At 39.9% G+C, this 20,655-nt stretch overlaps 1 long non-coding RNA gene across 1 annotated transcript in view; it reads right to left on the bottom strand.

The window, feature by feature from the left end:
• LOC103675854 overlaps window positions 1-20,655 on the bottom strand; it is a 407,534-nt gene that overhangs the window by 105,520 nt on the left and 281,359 nt on the right. Inside the window, exon 4 of the long non-coding RNA XR_571925.2 lies at window positions 5,538-5,607. This is a non-coding gene — a long non-coding RNA (uncharacterized LOC103675854). The remainder of the gene's footprint in view (window positions 1-5,537; window positions 5,608-20,655) is intronic.

Raw genomic sequence — 20,655 nt, forward strand, 5'->3', positions numbered from 1 at the left:
GGAAACAACCTAAGCGTCCATCAATAAATGCACGGATAAAGAAAATGCATATATGTATGTGCGTGCACACGCACACGCACACGCGCACACACACACACACACACACACACTGGAATATTACTTAGTCATAAAAATGAAGGAAATCTTGCCATTTGCAACATGGATGAATCTTGAGTGCATTATGGTAAGTGAAGTAAGCCAGACAGAAAAAGACAAATACTGAATGATCTCACATGTGGAATCTTAAAAAAAAAAATTGAGCTCATGGCTACAGACAGCAGATTGGTGGCTGCCAGTGGTGAGGGGTAGGGGATGCACAAAATAGGTAAAGGGGGTCAAAAGATACCACCTTCCAGTTGTAAAATAAGTAAGTCATGGGTGGACCTAGAGGGTATAATGCTAATTAAAATAAGTCAATCAAAGAAAGACAAATACCACAAAATTTCACTCACATGTGGAATTTAAGAAACAAAGCAAAGGAAAAAAAAAGAGAGATGAACAAAAACAACAAAAAAACACCAGACTTTTAAATACAGAGAACAAATTGGTGATTGCCAGAGGTAAGATAGGTAGGGGGACAGGTGAAATAGACAAAGGGACCAAGAGGACACTTACCATGATGAGCACTGAGAAATGTATAGAATTGTTGAATCATATTGTACATCTGAAACTAATATACTGTTGTATGTTAATTATACTTCAATAAATAAATGTATATGTATGTATAAGTCACAGAGATGCAATGTGCATCATGGTAACTATAGTTAATACCATATTGTATATTTGAAAGTTGCTAGAAGAGTAGATCTTCAAAGTTCTCATCACGAGAAAATTCTGTAACTATGGTGACAGATGTTAACTAGATTTACTGTGGTGACCATTTTATCATATTTACAAGTATTGAATCATTACCCTGTACACCTGAAACTAATGTTCTAGGACAGTTACACCTCAATAAAAAAAAAAAAAGCAATGAAAGCTCAAGTAGATGGATAAAGACAGTAGCCTGAATTTCTTCTGTAATAACCTGGCATATTGCAAGTTGAAATGTGAAATAATTCTCTATTTCAAGCTGAAAATTGGCTAGTACATGGAGGAATGGGATAGATACCTCAATTAGAAACCTCATGGAGACAGAAGGGAAGAAGAGAAATAAAAACAGAAACAAATGATGACTAAGAAGTAATTTTACTGGCTACAACCGTGTGACACCTGTGTGTGCCAGGATGCCCATCTGGGGCTCTTTTTCCTCTCTGACAGCTCCCTCTGGGTCTCTGAGGCTTTCCCCGCCTCAGAGCCCTGGCTGGTGCCCAGGGCCCACTCTCCTTACTATTGAAGGTCTTCTTGTTCATTTTGAAAGCTTATGATTGCCATGGACAACACTTAAGTGTCTTTGCACATGGGAAGCATTTTCAGGTTCACACAAATATTATTGGATGATCACCAGTATGTTGACTACTATGATCTCTGTTGGTCACTGAAAATTTCCAAAGGCTGTGTAGGTCCTGGGTAAGAGCATGGGCTTTGAAGCTAGACTCATTGTGAAACCTGGCTGTGCTGTTAGCTGTGTACCTTCAGCAAGTGACCCCACCTCCCCTTTCTGCACATCGGGGGTGATAATACTACCCACTAAGCAGGGTGGCTACAAGGATCAAAGGGTACTAGGGGTTCTTACCTTTCTGTGCCATGGACCAATTCTGACAGTGTGGGGAAGCCCTTGGAAACTTTTCTCAGAATAATATATTTTTAAAAACATAGAAGATATATAACACTTTATTATAAAGAAAACTAATCAAAATTCAGTTATCCATATATTTTAAAAAACAAATTTGTGATTAGTATTAAATGCATTAAATAATAAGTCCTAAAGGTAGATTTAATATCAACAGGAAATTTCAAGTTTATGATAACTATCAAAGTTATTTTGAGATAGCTGGGACAACTGTAATGTACTATGAAAACAGCTGATTTCCACTGATGACAAAAACAAGGGTACTGGTAATGCTATCAAAGTTTACTGCTCATGTCTATATTTGAAAGAAATGCAAAGCTCCAGTTAAAGGTTAGCGAAAATAAATACATATTTTTTTTCATCTAAGTTCAAAGATCCTCCTTAATTCCAGTTTCATACTTTCTTGGGGGAATCCATGGGCCCCAAGGAAAGCCTTGGATTGATGTCAGATAGGGCTTAGTGCAGTGTGGCTATAGGGGAACGCTATAAATTACTCACGATGCAAAGATTTCTTCTTAGGAATAGAAATGATGTCATTTTATTAGAGTGAGCCACATGAAATTGCAAATTTTCTAGGTAAAAAAAAAAATCAAATTTTGGCAATTTCATATGGTTCAATCTAATATAATTTAGGAACCATATAAAGTAACTTGTGAAACTATCTTAATTTTTTAGTATATGAAGGTTTTTTCCCCCCTAAGGAAGTATATATTAACTTAATGGTTTTTTGAAAGCATAGACTATTTGAAGTTACATGTTTGACTTTTTCTTTGGGTTCTTTCCAGTATTTGTTGACAAAGACAAATGGACAACATTTTGGGTTATTCTGAGATTTATGATACTTCTTAACATACATCTTTATCTTCTTAATTATAGAGCATTTGTTATGTCTGTGATTTACTCATTCCTAATGATTCATTTAGACCTGAAAAATCTCTCCTATGTTGCCAAAAAGTTTAGCCTTATTAATCTGGAGGAAGTCTATGACCTAGCTGCATTTAGGTTTGACATATTACTTGAAAAGATACTTTAAGGTGTTTCAATCACCCACAAATGAGTATCTAGTATAGTCACAGAAGTAATGTGTTACCCTGGGCAGCCCGAGATTATTTCTGGATTGAAAGAATGATGGCAAGGGGGAGATTTCAGTTACTTAATACAAATTCAAGTTCTTACAGCAGTGTTCCATTGTAGGTTTCCTTCCCTTTAGCCCCAGGTAGATGGTACAGTCTATGGGTAGAGATCCTCTTTCTCTTGTGCATTATAGTATCTGCAGTGCCTAGCTCTGTGCCTGGCACACAGTAGACATTCAGTAAATGTTTGTTGAATGAAAGAATGAAGAGATGAAGAAAGACTAGCCCCGCTAACTGCTCTTCTCCCCTCTGGCTGATAAAAGAGAAGGATCGGTGGGCTATGACTGTGATTCGGTTTGTCATTTAATGTTCCAATGTTAACTTTGCACTCTCAGAAATATTGTCAATTCAATAAAATATAATCAAACGGGGGGAAATAATTAGCTTTGTGAGCATATAAAAATCACTTTTAAAGATGAACACATTCTTTTTCATAGAGTGCACAATCAAATCGAGCATATCAACAAGACTGCTGAGTTTGACAAGCAAAAAACTCCACCTTCCAAGCGTTATCAAGCTCTTTAGGGGCATCTGTGTCCATCCAAACTCCTGATCATATTATTAAAAAGTTGGTTGCTTATTATGGAAAATATGCTCATGGGAATATTATAGAAAATATACAGACAAGAAAATACTAAAAACACATGGCACATAGTAGGTACTCATAAATAATATGTTACTCGGATTGACTAATCTGATAAAAAATACCACTTTGTTTTAATTTTTGTGTTTTAAAATTTTTGACAGAATGAGCATCATTTCACACGTTTATTAATCATTTCTTTTGCTCTGAGCTATTTTCCTTGCCCTTCATATTAAAATTGGGCTCCTCATATTTTTAATCGATCTATGAGAGCTCAATCTTTCATCCTAAAAATTGACAATATTTTCCCTGCTTTAACAATTGTCTTTTCATACTGTGGTGTGTGTGTATGTGTGTGTATGTGTATAATATTATTCTGTATTTCCAAAGGTCTTTTCAACACAATATTATAAAAATATTTATAATTTTGTTTAATTTTTTATAATTTAAGTTTTTACATTCAGATTTTTGACCTATGAATTTGGGGATAAAGAATCGTGCAGGGATCTAGCTTTATTATTTTCCAAGTGGCTATCTAGGCATCCCCAGTTTTTTCATTCTAAACCTGTTTTTTTCCATACTGTCTGGAAAACCCAGCATTATTGAAGTCACCCTGCCATAAACTTGTGATTATTTCTGAGTTCTTTCCATTGAGCTTTCTATTGTTGCAAACCACAATTACAGCTGGGTAACCCACACTTGCTATTTTCCTTCCCAGAATTTTCTTTGCTATTCTTGCATGTTTATTTTTCAGACAAACTTTACAGTCATTTTGCAAATTCCCCTGAACTTGTGACTTTGATTAGGGTTTTATGAGCATTTAACCCAGTGCCTGACACATAGTAAGCCCTCTGTAAGTATGCGCTATCATAGTAATTTTAGTAAGAATTAGGATTACCACATCGAATAGAATGATAGATGTGAAGAGGATTAACATCTTTGCAATATTGAGTCTTCTCATCCAAGAGAAAATTTGGATAATTTCCATTTATTTAAACTTTAAAAAATCTACCTCAGTGGTTGAAATGTTTTTCTGGTCTACTCACTATTTACTCTAGTCCTTCTCTCTTGCAACAATCATTTTACACCTTCCTCATTCTTCTTAAATCTCCTTTCCCATGATCTATTCTTTTGTAGAGGAAGTCGATAGCACCCAGCTACAGCTCTCTCATCTTCCTCCAAATTAGCAAGCCTACCTCCATTTGTATTCCTTCTCCCCTTCCTCACCCCAGTTACAAGAGATCTTCATATTGCTAAATCCAATGGTCACTTCTATGCCTCATCTGACTTTACTTCTCCGCAGAGCATTTAACAGATTTGCTATTTCTTTCTTGAAATACTCTTTTCCTTCTGCTTCCCTAAAATCATTCTTAGATTTCGAATCCCTCTCGACTGCTACTTCTAAGTTTCCCTGGCCTTTAAGTGTTCGTGTTCATCAAGAATTTTCTCTGGGCCACTTTTCTTTCTCTTCCCATTCTCCCTCAATGACCGTAACTACCCCCCTGACTTTAAGTATCATCTATATGCCAACGACTTGAAACTTTACCTCTGGCCCATATCTCTATTTCTGTGCTCCAGTTCGAGATACCTACTTGCCTACTTGAAATCTCCACTTGGAAGTCTTTCTGGAATCTTATTTTTTTTAAAAAGATTTTATTTATTTATTTGAGAGAGAGACAGAGAGCAACATGGTGGGGGGGTAGGGGCAGAGGGAGAGGGAGAAGCAGACTCCCTGCTGAGCAGGGAGCCTGACACAGGGCTCAATCCCAGGTCCCAGGGATCATGACCTGAGCCGAAGACAGATGATTAACCAACCGAGCCATCCAGGCACCTGCTGGCATTTTATCTTAGATTTAAAATGGAACCAAACCATCCCCTACCCATTCAGATCTGTACTTCCTTTAATCCTCCACACCTGAGAATATGGCTTCTCCATGCATTCCATTGTCCATGCCAAAATCTGGATATAATCTAAACCATCAACAACTCACATTCAAATCATTTCCAAACCTATCCAGTAACTCTTGAATCCATTCACTGATTCCCATCTTCACCACTCCCAACCAATTCCAAGCACCCCATCACTAACCTGGACTCCAGGAGAGCTTCCTTCTTTCCGCATGTTTTCAGGTATCCTTTCCAATCAAGCTGTTCTGTACCTGAAAGTCAAAGTAATAGTTTAAAAATATAAACCTGAAATTATTACTGCTTTGTTTAAAGCTTTTTAGTGGCTCCTCATTATTCTCTTAAAAAGTTACCATAATCCCCAGGTCCAATATGACCTGTTCCCAAACTCTACCACAGCATTATCTTCTGTCAACCTTCCTCGTGATTCTCTGCTGAGACTCCACTCCCTGAAAGATGATAATCTTCTATCTTTCTCCTCTTTTTTGTTTGGCCAATTCCTACTCATTCTTAGACTTCATTTTAAATATTACATTTTGGGGTGCCTGAGTGGCTCATCCAGTTAAGCATCTGCCTTCAGCTCAGGTCATGATCTCGGGGTCCTGGGATCAGGCCCTATATCAGGCTTCCTGCTCAGGGGGGAGTTTGCTTCTCCCTCTGCCCCTCCCCTCCGCTCGTGTGCTCTCTCTCTCTCTTTATGTCTCAAATAAATAAAATCTTTAAGAAAAATAAATGTTACATCTTTAGGGTGATCTTTCTCTTTCTTTCTTTCTTTCTTTCTTTCTTTCTTTCTTTCTTTCTTTCTCTCTTTCAAGATTTTATTTATTTATTTGACACAGAGAGAGAGACAGTCAGAGAGAGAGGGAACACAAGCAGGGGGAGTGGAAGAGGAAGAAGCAGGCTCCCAGTGGAGCAGGGAGCCCGATGCAAGGCTCGATCCCAGGACTCTGGCATCACACCCTGAGCTGAAGGCAGATGCTTAATGATTGAGCCACCCAGGCGCCCCATAGGGAGACCTTTCTTGACCCTTAAGTACAGGCTCCAATATTGTATGCACTTATGGCACCCATTACTTTTCCTCTATATTATAGTAGTTAACATATAGTTCTTTTTTTAATGATCTATGTTAATTATTAGATTGTATTCTATGTGATGTCAGGGACTATATAATTTAAAAAAACTTTTGATTTTAAGATAATAGTAGAGTCACATGCAGTTGTAAGACACAGTACAGAGTTCTTGATTTCCTCCAACGGCAACAACTTGAATAACCATGGTACAAGATCACAACCAGGAAATTGACATCAACAGAATCTGTGAACCTGATTCAGAGTTCATAAATTTTGCATGTGCTAATCTATGTGTGTGTGTGTGTCTGTGTGTTGTTCCTTGCAATTTTATCACATGGAGATATGTGTAACCACCACAGCAGTCATGATACAGAACAGTTCGTTTAAAAGGATGCCTCTTTAGAGCCATCCCTCCCTATGAATTCTTAAATTGCAACATGTCTAGGACTTAAGATAGAACTTCGTATATAGTAGGTAGTCAAAGAACATCTGTTAAATGAATGAAATTAATAAATTACATAATTTATTAAAGCTGAAATTCATTAAAAAAACAACTAACCACAACCAAAAAGGATTTATCCTAGAAATTCATGGAAGGAAAATCTATCAAAATAATGTCCCATTACAATATTTAAAAAAGAAGTGTTAATAGACAAAAAAATATTTAAAATTTGTGTCAATTTCAAAATAAACATTTTTTCAAAGTGTAGAAGCATTCTTACTTAATATGGTAAAAGAACCCACTTTAAAAGGAAAGCAAGTATTAATACCATGGTTAGTCCCTTCGAACAGGAATGTTTGCTGTCGCTATTATTATTCTTTGTTATTTTAGAATCTGGCCAATGTAATAAGATATGAAAACGAAATAAAAAAAGTTGATATGAAAAAATTGTCAATGTCCTCCAGATAAAGACCACCAAGAACACACCTGTTGTTAAACAGCTTGGGCTTATCAGTCCTTGCAGGGAGAGGGAAGGCTAGCTGGAGAATGAAATGAATGGTGAATTGTGGGGTGTCTCACTAACAAAATATTGGAAAGGACTTAAATAATTTGGCTTATATCAAGTGACTTTGGGGTGGGTTTAAGGAAGTAGGACTCACCTCTGGACAGGACGTGGTCATGAAGTGAAGATAACTCTATAAGTGACTATCTTAATAAATCTTTTCTAGAGGTATGTGAGACTGGACTAAGGCTAAAGCCGTAACTGGTAAAAATTAACAATCACACATATTAGTCAAAATAGGGATCTATTTGGTATTTTGTGGCTTGGACATTGTTCATGTTTTGTCTGTGCTCAGACATGATTACAGAGTGGTCTTGTTTTCATCTGGATTCATCATGGTCACAGTGTGGCCTTGTCTGATTCTAATGTTCTGTGAAATTGTATATATTTAATGGAAGAACACCAAGGCCCGACTAATAGTACCAGACCAGCTCCTGGATATTAGGGATTGCTTTTTTCCCCCTCAAGACAATTATCATTATTTGCAAACCATATTAATATATTTACACAATCACCATAATAGGAAATTAACTTAATATTTATCAAAAGAGTATATCATCCAGTAATATTTGTATAAAAGACAAAGACAAGCTATCCATAGCATCTATATCAGCAACAGGCCACTGTAAAATAAAAAACAGACTTTTTTCCATAATAGGAAACAAATACATAAACTAAGATTAACCTTAGTAAGGTATGTTAAGGAATTTAGATAGAAAAAAACAAAAAAAAAATTGTATTCACACATAGAAGACAACTCATTTAGGAATGTTCTTAATAAATATGGTACACATCTTTTGGTATATTTTGTAACACTCAAATACTTCAGGCAGCTACCTTCCCATGTATCAGAATGCTTTATTAGGAAGGGAAAGCTACAATACCAAGAGTTCTTTCCTAAGTGGATTTGAGGGGCTAGTCTACCAAATGAAAGGAATAGAAAAAAGCAGGTGAGATACTGTAAATCTTTTTGAGCAAGTATTTTCTAAGAAATCAATTCTAAGGTTAACTTTAGAATTTATCTTCTAAACATTTATAGTTTATCAGGAATTGGCATGGGTTAAAAACAAAGCAACTCATTATCTTGTAGCATCTTAATGATAGGGGAAAACTTTTTTATTAATCAAGATATTAATGGGGTGCCTAGGTGGCCCAGTCAGTTAAGTGTCTGCCCTCGGCTCAGGTCATGATCCCAGGGTCCTGGGATAGAGCCCTATGTCAGGCTCCCCACTCCCTCTGCCCCTCCCCATTGCTCATGCTCTCTCTCTCTCTCTCTCTCTCTCTCTCTCAAGTCTTGCCAGTGGTCTGTCAATTTTATTGATTCTCTCAAAGAACCAGCTTCTAGTCCTGTTGATCTGCTTTACTGTACTTCTGGTTTCTGCTTGATTGATTTCAGCTCTAATTTTGGTCAACTGCTTCCTCGTGCGTGGATTAGGCCTGTCCCTCTGTTGCTGTTCCAGCTTCTTGAGGTGAGAATATAAAAACTGCATTTTAGATTTTTCTATTCTTTTGAGTGAGGCTTGGATGGCTATGTATTTCCCCCTTAGGACTGCCTTTGCAGTATCCCATAGGTTTTGGACCTTTGTATTTTCATTCTCATTGGTCTCCATAACTTGTTTAATTTGATTTTTGATTTCCTGGTTTATAGAGTCATTCCTGAGCAGGATGGTTCTTAGTCTCCAAGTGTTTGAGTTTCTTCCAAATTTTTCCTTGTGGTTGAGTTCCAATTTCAGAGCGTTGTGGTCTGAGAATATGCAGGGGATAATTTCAATCTTTTGGTATCGGTTGAGACCTGTTTTGTGTCCCAGAACATGGTCTATTCTTGAGAATGTTCCATGGGCATTAGAATAAAATGAGTATTCTTTGGTTCTGGGGTGTAGGGTTCTATATATATCTATGAGGTCCAACTCGTCGAGTATGGCATTCAAAGCCTTTGATTCTTTGCTTAGTTTTTGCCAGGGTGTTCTGTCTATTTCTGATAGTGGAGTGTTGAGGTCCCCTACTATTAATGTATTTTTATTTATATGTCTCTTTATTCTGGTTAAGAGTTGGCTTGTGTATCTTGCTGCTCCCCTGTTGGGGGCATATATATTTATAATTGTCATATCCACTTGTTGAATACTTCCCTTAAGAATAATATAGTGCCCTTCTGCATCTCTAACTATAGTCTGTAGTTTAAAATCCAATTTATCTGATATGAGAATTGCTACCCCAGCTTTCTTTTGAGGTCCATTTGCGTGAAAGATGGTACTCCATCCCCTTACTCTCAGTCTGAATGCATCTTTGGGTTCGAAATGAGTCTCTTGTAGACAGCAAATGGATGGGTCATTTCTTTTTATCCAATCTGCAACCCTGTGGCGCTTTATGGGATGGTTCAAACCATTTACATTAAGACTGATTACTGAGAGATATGATTTTAATGTTGCCATGTTGCCAGTAAAGTCTTTGTTTGTATTGGCTGTGACTTTCTGTTCTGTATCACTCTTGGGGCCTTTTTACTTTTATAGAACCCCCCGTAATATCTCCTGTAGGGCTGGTTTCGTGGTTACAAAATTGGTTAGTGACTGGCGATTCTGAAATGTCTTTATTTCTCCATCAATTCTGAATGACAGCCTTGCTGGATAAAGGATCCTTGGCTGCATGTTTTTCTCTGAAAGAGCTTTAAATATGCTCCCCCAACCCTTTCTCTCATTCCAGGTCTGTGTAGACAGGTCTGACGTAATTCTGATGCTTTTGCCTTGGTACGTGAGAAATTTCTTTGCCCTGGCCGCTTTCAATACTGTATCCTTGCATCTAATATTTGCGAATTGCACTATGACGTGACGTGGCGTAGGTTTGTCGTGGTTGAGCTTGGGAGGGGTCCTCTCTGCCTCTTGGACACGAATGTTTGTTTCCCTTGCTAGATTAGGGAAGTTTTCAGCTACAATTTGTTCAAATATCTCTTCTAGACCTCTGTTTTTCTCCACCCCCTCGGGGATGCCGATGATTCTAACATTGGATCGTTTCATTGAGTCAGTAATCTCCCGTAACCTACATTCGTGGGCGTGGATTTTTTTAAGACCATCTTCTATTTTCATTTTTTCCTCTATTAACCCATCCTCCAATTCACTAACCCGTTCCTCTGCTTCTGCGACCCTGGCCGTCAGAGCCTCTAGTTTTGCCTGCATTTGGCTCATAGAATTTTTAATTTCTGTCAGATTCGCTCTCATTTCTGTCCTTAGGGATTCTATATTCTCAGTAACCTTTTCGTTAATAGTTTTTTCAATTCTACTCATCATTTTGACCATCGTTACTCTGAATTCCATTTCTGATAATTTGGTTACATCCATATCCATTATTTCTGTGGCAGAGGCCACAGAATCACTGTCTTTTCTTTGCTGGGGGGGGCTTCTCCTTCTTGTCATTCTGATGAAGAGAGGTTGCGGGGTTTCCAGAGCCCAAATTATTGACTGGGTCCCAGGCCGTGCCCCTTGTTTTATAGGGATCTTAGGGATGTGGGCTTCTTCTTTAAAGATTTTATTTATTTATTTATGGGGCAGCCAACCAGCGAGAGAGGGAACAGAAGCAGGGGAGTGGGAGAGGAAGAAGCAGGCTCCCAGCGGAGGAGCCCGATGAGGGACTCCTTTCCGGAACGCCGGGATCACGCCCTAAGCCGAAGGCAGGCGCTCAATGACTGCGCCACCCAGGCGCCTCGGGTTGTGGGCTTCTTGATTTTTCAGCCTGCCTTCTGTGTTCTGGGGGAGGGGCCTGCCGCGCCGATACTCAGGCAGCCATGTTTGGGTAGAGTCTCGGCGTCCCCTGCGAGGGGGGATGGGGATGGGCACTCCCTGAGCCGGTATTTCCAGGCTTTTGTTCTCTGGCGGCTTTCCCTGGCGGTTTGCTGTGCCTCTTCTGAGAGTCAGAGCACCAGCGGCCAAATTTCAGCCTCTGTCACAGAACAGAGGGATTGCGGCCCGTTCTCTACTAATGTTCTGGCCACTTTAACTCTGTTTCTGTTGGTGCTGCTCAACCCTGCAGCGTCCCGGGATGTGCGCCCCACACCCGGCGTCCCAGCCCTCACTTCCAGGGCCGGCGCGTCTCTGCCCTTTGTGTTTCTAATGCCGCCAGCCACCGGCCGCCCCGCGCGCGCTCCCGGATCTCCCGGTCTCAGTCTGGATCCAGTGAGCGCACCGGGATTCCGGTGATCCGCGAGATGCCTGGTGGCGCGCGTTCCCCGGCTCACGGTCTCAGTCTGCTGTTTTGCGGGTGCCGACCGTGAGCCCCGCCCGCTCTCCCGTGCAAGGGGCTACCGCTTCCCGGCGCCCGAACGTGGCGGCTCCCTCCCCCTTCCGTTTATCTTCCGATATCTGTGCACGGTTTCGTGGCTCCCCGCTTCGTACCTCAATACTCAGCGCTGGAGATGTTCATTTGTAGAGATCCAGATGCGTCTTCCTGCGTCTCAGGCTGGTTCCGTGGTTGTTTAGGCTGGTCTGGTACCTGTCCAGCTCGACTGGGGGGACCGGCTGAAAACGGTGTCTCCTACTCCTCCGCCATCTTAACTCCAGCCCCTCTTTCGGGTTTTTATAGAGTCTTAATTACACAGCCGCTATTGATCAAATACTGTCCGTTGGTGAATTGGTTCAACCTCCAGTCCTTCTCCCCTCTCTGGCAGTCAAGGGAGATAGGACTGCAAGTTCCAACCCTCTAATCACGGTTGGTTCTCCTGCAATCAAACCCCATCCTTAGGTGCTTTCCAAAAGTCACCTCATTAACATAAACCCACCCGTGGTAGAACGAGGGTTGTTAGGAACAACAAGACACCCATTTCACCTTTATGGCTCTGAAGCATTTTCAGGAACTGAGACCCTATGTCATAATAAAAGATGCTCCCATTGCTCCTACTGCTCAGAAATTTGCAAAAGGAAGCTGAGCCAGAATCTGTGGATGAAAATCAAATATATACGAGAAATATATTTTGGTCACCTGAATAACCAAATATATAGGTCTTACAGATCACAATACCACACACCTTTCTGAAGTTCTTTAATGTTAGGCCATTCTAAGACTTCCTTCTCCTCCTGGTCAAAAGATTATCTTCCTTCCTACCTCTGGCCCACTAGCAGTACAATTAAAATGCCAGTTGCCAATCACAGGTGTTGGAAATGACCCCCCCTCCCCCCAACCCCTGTCAGTGTTTCTTCATTGAAATGCTAGAACAGAAATCTGACTCTTAATACCTTCTACCTGGCTTTCATTGGAGACCTGATGAAACACCACCAGAGAATTATCTCCCTTATCTTGTGAAACTCCTGGGATCTTCCATCAAACCCTGGGTTTTGCCTCGGAGAGGAAAGCATTTCTTCAGAATTAGGATTTCAAAGCATTCTTTCTCACCGGGAGGCTTCTAAAGCACCACCCTCCTCCCACCACCAGGTTAGGATTTGCCGGGGGGCTCTGAAAGGGACTGTTAAAGCAGACTCGGAGTTGTTACTCAAGCCTTCTGACTCTAGTCCCCATCTCTACCTGGTGTCTTGGCTGCCTCTCCTTGAGATTCCTATTTCCTCCGGGGTAAACTTGTCTGGTGCTGTCTTAGTGGAGCCTTTGCTTATCTCTGCCCTTCCCTAAAGCTGAAGACCAGAGACATTTACAAACCTGACTGGGAATGAACTTGGAACCACCAAACTCAAGTCTCCTGTGAGCCAAATCATTATTTAATCAAGCTGGTGGATGTGGAAGGAAAGAGCAGAACCACTTCAGTATGGACGGTAATAGTTCCTGACTTCACCTCTGCTTGTGAGAAATAATCACTCTTCTCAGTGACACATACAGTAAGTCACAAGATTGCCATTTACTGCTCTTGCTTTTAGCGTATTCCTCAACGTTATATATGGCATTCCATCTATCAGCAAAATCTTAGATTTCATTGACATATAGGTTATAAATTCATCTTGGAAAAAAGAAGACTCCTTCTCTGGCATGGAAAATTAATATATGAGTATATACAACTTAGTTCTGTCTTAATTTAATTATAATATTCAGTATCTCATAACTTATTTGTGTTTTCATCTCATCTCCCCTTTTTTAATGTCCATAAAGTCTAGGATGTGTAACTTTCTTCCTATTTGATATCTTTTTGTTGAGATTTTTTTTTTAAGTTAAAGAACTATCTTTATCCATTTCTTCTTAAATATTGCTGAATTTTCCTTGGAAATATTCTTATTGAAAGAGAAATAAATATACAGGAGGAAAGGATTTTTTATTGTCAATATTTGAATATTGTAAAATCATTACTAATTGGCCTACATGAATATTAAGTTCCTTAGTCCTAAAAAAAGCCTATACTTTTAATATATGATAGCTATCATTGCAGTTTCTTTGCTAAGCACTTTATAGATATTTCAATTATCCTCACATCACCCTCAACAAGGTAGATAATATATTTTAGCTATTTTTAAAATATATTGATGCACTTGAGACTTTCAAAAAGTGAAGTAAATTTCTCAAAGTTACACAGCTAATTAGTGACAGAGCTAGGATCCAAAATTACATAATAATTCACTTTTAACATAATGAGATAAACTTTTTTTCCCTTCTAGGATGTGATAGACAGTAATTTTGCCAAGTTTACATAATTAGCAAATGAATCAACTAAACGAATGCAGCAGATATCAATTCCCACGTACTCAGGTGTGCGAGAACAGCATGCCCCCTGTGCATTAAAGCAGCTTAATTTCTGATCGTTAGCCCTGTTGTTCTCAATCTTTCTAGCATTCTCACCTACTCCAAGAACACACCCCACACTGTCCAGGGACCTAACATGATGCTCTGAGTGGAGGGGCTTTCTGTAAGCCTAGTCCCTAGTCAGCCAGCCTAGGTGCATCTTGTATCCATTCTTCTTTGAGGATTTGCTACCTCCTTGGAAGTGCTGCCTTCTAGGCAGGACCTGAGTCTATTCTACTCCTGGAGGACAGTAGATTTCTACTCAGAAATCTCTCTGTACTCTCCACATTCTCTGCCCTACATTTTTTTTTTTTTTTTAAAGCTAGGGGCAGTGAAAGAGGGACCTGGCAATCATCTGTTTGACCACTTCTCCAGTTGTTTTGTCTGTCCCTGGCAATCCCATTCTTCATTTACTATATCAGACTTTCTCTATTCACTAAGGGTTTCGAACTTTGTAAAATAAAACCACAATGACTGATGCTCTCTACTCTGCTTCATTCCTGGCCTCAACCTTTCCCTGAGGCAATGAAGTTTGGAGCCAGCTGCCATCTTGAATGGAAGAAAATGAGGGGTGGGGGAAATATAGGAGAAAATATAAGTTAATATTTCAAAATATAATCAAAACTTGCAAATATTTAGAAAGTATGGGAATTGTCTTAAGTTTGAAGGGACATGGGCATGGGGTGGATGCCAAACAAGTAAAAGAAATTGTCCCAATCCCTAGGAATTCTCAATCTGTTAATAATTGGAATAAAATAAAAAACAAAGAAGCTATTATCTATAAACCATTAGAGAATAACAATGCCAAACTTTGCAATAGGAAATCAAAGAGGAGAGACCTGAGGAGGAGCTGAAATACAGAAATATCAAAGCATTATAATACCCACTGCCAAATTAGAGATTACCAATGGAACTCAAAAATATTTACTAAGCATCTACTATGTACCAAGTATTCTACTAGGCACCAGGAATACAAAAAAGGAACACAAGCTTATCTTGTAAGTCAGGGGTGAGGGTGCAGAAGACAGGGAGGAAAAGAGGGAGAGGCATTGGAAAATACTTTTTAAAGGATGTGATTTTGGGCTGGGTATTAAAGAAAGTAGAATTTTGCAATGGAATTATGATTAGAGAAAACACTGTGCTCAAAGGCAATGATAGAATTGATCTTGCTTTAAGCTCTTCCTTTCCCCCAAGCTTGGGAGTGCATTTCGTTAGGAAAAGCAAACAGCATGAGAAAAGTGTGTGTGGGGGGGTTCACCAGATACACTTTGGTTGGAGACCTCTTTATAGGACATGAAGGAGAGAGAAGGGGTTAGTTTAGATTCCCTTATGTAGATTGAGGATGAGAGCTGAAGCAAACTGTAGCTTAAAAAATGGTCTGCACTATGACTAGTAAAATAAACAAATGGCCTAAGGTCAAAATTGTATAATACCTCTTTGCTCCGGTCCATATGTTCCAAGATAGGACCATTGACAGAACGATGTAATAGTAACTGCAAAGGTCGTACGTTCTAAAAATGACAGCACTTGACTGCTCCAGCAACTTGCCTGGTTTACAAATTCTGAACAATCTATGCCAAGACCATCTTATGACTAATTCCAGCCCCCAAGTCCTATAAATACCATAGCCTAAGTTCTTCCTCCTTCAACTCAATCCATGCTTCCTCCCCCTTGTATTGTCTCTTGCTCCAGTAGGCTAAATCAAGCTAACTCTTTTTTTTCTTTTACTACAGGTATGTCCCTGGTGGTCTCTGGACAGAGTTTTAGCAAACCGAGATTATCAGAGAACTTACTGCTATAAAGACAGACTCATACAGATAGCCATACCCACGAGCCCTTGAGTCTCCACTCTCTTGAAGCCAATCTGCCTGTCATGACAAGCCAAGTCTCATTACCAATGTGAACTCCGACTATTCTGTTGAGCCCTTCAGTCTTGGTCTTATTTTGTCTTATGGATAAGCTGTCCCAGGATTCTTTGGTTATTTGATTATGTATGTCCTCATTCACTTGAAGCCATCCCAAAGTATCGATTTGCCACTCCTCTGCTGTTTGCTGTTGACAATCCTGTGGTACATCTAGGAGAGTCACAGTGCAGGAGACAGGCAGAGGTCCAATGAATTTGCATGGCAGTGTGATGGTTGGTAATCAAATATCACAGTTTCATGGAAGTTTTTTTTGACCTCTGTAAGCAACAGGCTGCTTGTCCTTTTTGGGGGGATAAACATGTGTTGAATCATTTGGAATGGTAGTTCCTGTGTAGTAAAATTTAATACTCTGAAGATCACACGTTTTGTGTCTGCAACATCGATAAACACTAGGACAAGAATCACTATAAAAGTTTGAAATATGTTTCACATGTCTCATAATCAGTTTGGATTCCTTTCTCTCTCTGGGGAAAGCCAGCTGCCATGTCTTGAAGATACTCAAGTAGACCTGTGGAGGCCCATGCATTGAGGAACAGAGACCTTCGGGAAGAACCAGCAATAACTTGTCAGCCATATGAGTGGCCACCTTGGAAGTGGATCCTCCAGCCCCAGTCAAACCTTTAGATAACTACAGCCTCCCGAGAGACACCAACCAGAACAGCCTAGCTAAGCCACTCCCAAATTCCTGACCAACAGAACTCTGTGTTCTTACACATATTTATTTGCTTGTTTTAAACCATTAAGTTTGGGATGATTTGTTAGACAGCAATAGATAACTAACATAACAGGTAACTAAGACTAAGATCATTACTACAGTAACTAATGTCAAGTGGCCTTTCATTTAATTTGGATATGGAGGGTTTATCTCTGCCAGCGTCTACAGGATTACTCCCCCACATCTGCTAATTGTCAAGGGCAATGGTTTTGGAAGTACCATAGCCACTGGACAGGAGTATCTACTAACAATTTAGAATCTTGAACCAGCAGAGAGCTAAAATACTGCCTTTTACTGAGATATTTTACTGTTTCTTCCGGAAGACTAAATCTAATTATCACTGGGGTCTTTAAGTGATTATAAAGAAGAAACAGGAAACTCTGTGGGTAAGTTGGTAGTTGGCCTCTAAGATGGCCCCTAATGTTCCGTGCCTCCTGATATTTGTGCCATTATGTAATTCCCTCCATTTGAGTACAGACTGTATCTAGTAACTTGATTCTAAGTGGTAAAACATAACAAAAGAGGTAGCATATCATTTCTAAGATTCAAATACAAAAAGTACTTGGCTTCCATCTTGCTTGCCCTTTCTCACTGTCTTACTGGCCTATTCTGAGGAAATGTTGTAAGCTGCCAAAGAGAGAGGCCCACTTATTGAGAAAATGGTATCTCCAACCAAGAGCCAGCAAGTACCTAAGCCCTCAGTCCAGTCGTCCATAAGGAACTGAATGCTGCCAATGAGTGAACTCAGAGGGGATCTTTCTCTAGCTGAGCTCCAGCCAACATCTAGACTGTAGCCCTGTGAGAGACCCTGAGCCAGAGGTATCCAGCTAAGCCATGCTCAGATTCCTGAACCACAGAAACCATAAGATAAATAAATGTTTGTTGTCCTAAGCCATAAAGTTTTGGGATAACTTGTTACATAGCCATAGATAACACATTGAACAGTTAGATAAAACAAGGCCAAATTCTTCTGGTTTATTTTTATAATAATAATTTGTATTATATTAATTAATACATAGCAACATGAGTGTGGAGGTCTTCTCTCTTGTTGAGGTTTTATACATAATCAATTTTATAGGGATTCAGTCACTCATTGTCCTGGGAGTAAAGATGTATAATGGATAATGAGAACATTGAAAAATCATTAGTTTAACTCATAAAGTATATTATAAAGGTCACCATTTGACAAGGACATTTAAACCTATAGGAAAAAAGTCTTCTCTTTCCTCTCATTATTCTGTTGACCCTTATATCATACTAGTTTTTGTGCATGAGCATAAATATACCTCTTTCGAACGGGGATCATATTTATAGTAACATTTTGCCAAACTTCTTATTTGATTTGTCAAGTTTTTGTTTCCTTTATCATACATTTGATAAGAGAACTACTATAATCATTTTGAAATAACTAAAATTTGGAGAATCCCAAGCAAATGTAATTTTCGTCATCATCTTTCATTTTATAAAGCAAAGAAGTGAACATTTCTATATAGACATCATTAATTGTTATTCTTCGGAGCTCAAATTTGGTAAAGACAGTCAAGAAGAGCTGTTTTTAAAAAACAAGACATGTTATTAAAGTGTTATCTCTCAAAGGATGCAGGGTTCAGTTTGCCTTCCAAGAGATTCTTTCAAATATTTAAGGAACATATTTATGTTATTTAAACTCTTGGGGGAATGTAGAAAGAGAGTGTGCTTTCTATGTAAACTTATGATGTGAGAAGGACTGAGAGCAAACTGAACAGATGAATGAGAACCTTGATGGCAACAGAAATGAGGCTCCAGGAGCAGGGTGAGAGAGTCTCTGAGAGCAAGAGAATGAAGAAGGACCTCCAGAAAATGTCTACCTGAGGATCCCAATTCACATCAACCATCTGCTGCACAGGATTCTGTGCTTGCTGAATACAGTGACTGGCTTTCAAACCAGTTCTGATGCTCCTGAAGTTGGATGCATACAGTTTCTTCTTGAGAGCCACCTGCCTTCCCATTTGTGTTCTTCAAAATCAAACGTTGCATTCTGGCGTCAGTTACAGAAGCTGAGGTTCTAGCTCTTTATTACAGAACAAAACAAAGGGAGCGATTTCCCTGGTAGCCATCTTTTCTTCTCATAGCTATTCCCTTGGCGTGCAACCTCTCATGGGCAGTTGATGGCTTCCATGGAAACTCGATGGAAACCAGCTAAATAACAAGATAGCTATGTAAGGTTTTTTCTGTAGGAGGGTTATTTTCATTTGGAAAACAACCAGCTGCTGTCACACCTTTGCGTCTGCCTTTACAAAGTTCCTAGAGTCTCTGTGTGTGCCATGACTAAGCTAAAGGAGAAAACACACACGAAACTGAACACGGGGGGGAGGGGGGAGAGAAGGAGAGTTTAGAGAGTGCATGAATAATCATTTCGAAGGATTGCTGGGTATTGGTAAAGTGGATTAATTCTTTTTTTTTTCTTTCTTTTTTTTTTAATTAATGATTTTTTATTATATTATGTTAGTCACCATACAGTACATCCCCGGTTTCCGATGTAAGGCTCGATGATTCATTAGTTGCGTATAACACCCAGTGCACATGCAATACGTGCCCTCCTTACTACCCATCACCGGTCTATCCCACTCCCCCACCCCCCTCCCCTCTGAGGCCCTCAGTTTGTTTCTCATAGTCCGTAGTGTCTCATGTTTCATTCCCCCTTCTGATTACCCCCCCCTTTCTTTATCCCTTTCTTCCCCTACCGATCTTCCTAATTCTTCCATAGATGAGAGAAATCATATGATAATTGTCTTTCTCTGCTTGACTTATTTCACTTAGCATTATCTCCTCCAGTGCCGTCCATGTTGCAGCAAATGTTGAGAATTCGTTCTTTCTGATAGCTGAGTAATATTCCATTGTATATATGGACCACAACTTCTTAATCCAGTCATCTGTTGAAGGGCATCTCGGCTCCTTCCACGGTTTAGCTATTGTGGACATTGCTGCTATGAACATTGGGGTGCATAAGGCCCTTCTCTTCACTACGTCTGTATCTTTGGGGTAAACACCCAGTAGTGCAATGGCTGGATCATAGGGTAGCTCAATTTTTAACTTTTTAAGGGACCTCCACACTGTTTTCCAGAGTGGCTGTGGTAAAGTGGATTGATTCTAAGGGATTCACACGGCAGAGAAATAAAAGGTTATTTCTGGTTGTTTGGTTTTTGATATATAATCGTCAATATCCAGCTGACTTGGGAAAAATTCACAAGAAATGATGCATATCGGGTACCAAATTCTATGACACGCCCAAAACTCAGCTGTGGTCTTTCCTTTCTTCTCTTTCTTCCTGCCCCTAAAACCCCAAGGCAAGGAATCAAGGCTTCTAGACACTGCCGGATGAGTCAAGGTACCGCGGCCCAGACAAGCTAAGCACTGGCTCTGTCACCACACAGACACAAAGGCATTCAAGAAACCACAGCCTTCTGGTTCTGTGGCTCCTGCCTTCTTAATCAAATCGACGCACAGCATGTATGCAGAGCTCACCCACAACACACACAAACACCGTGAAACACCTTGGGGAGGTCGGCCGGTAGCCATGTCCACAAAGCTGTGATTCACGGGGCTAGAGGAAGGCCTCCGAGGGCAGCCAGAGTCCGGTCCAGGGAAAAATCACTTGGCTCTTCCAGGAAGCCATCTAATTATGTTACTGTAATCCTCAGGCTTGAATTTTTCAGCCTCCTCAACACGAACTCACAGACTTCACTGATTATGTAATTACGGAAAACTTCACAACAAACATGAAGATTCCTTCTGGAGGCCACATTGAGGATGGGGATGTGCATTTGAGCGTGGGAGGGAAGCACACGGCTCACAAAGGGAAGAGCAAAGAGATTTATTGAACTTAAAAGCCTGCAGTTTGAAAGAGGCC

The sequence above is a fragment of the Ursus maritimus genome, unplaced genomic scaffold, assembly GCF_017311325.1.
Source record: "Ursus maritimus isolate PB19 unplaced genomic scaffold, ASM1731132v1 scaffold_13, whole genome shotgun sequence".
Lineage (NCBI taxonomy): Eukaryota > Metazoa > Chordata > Mammalia > Carnivora > Ursidae > Ursus > Ursus maritimus.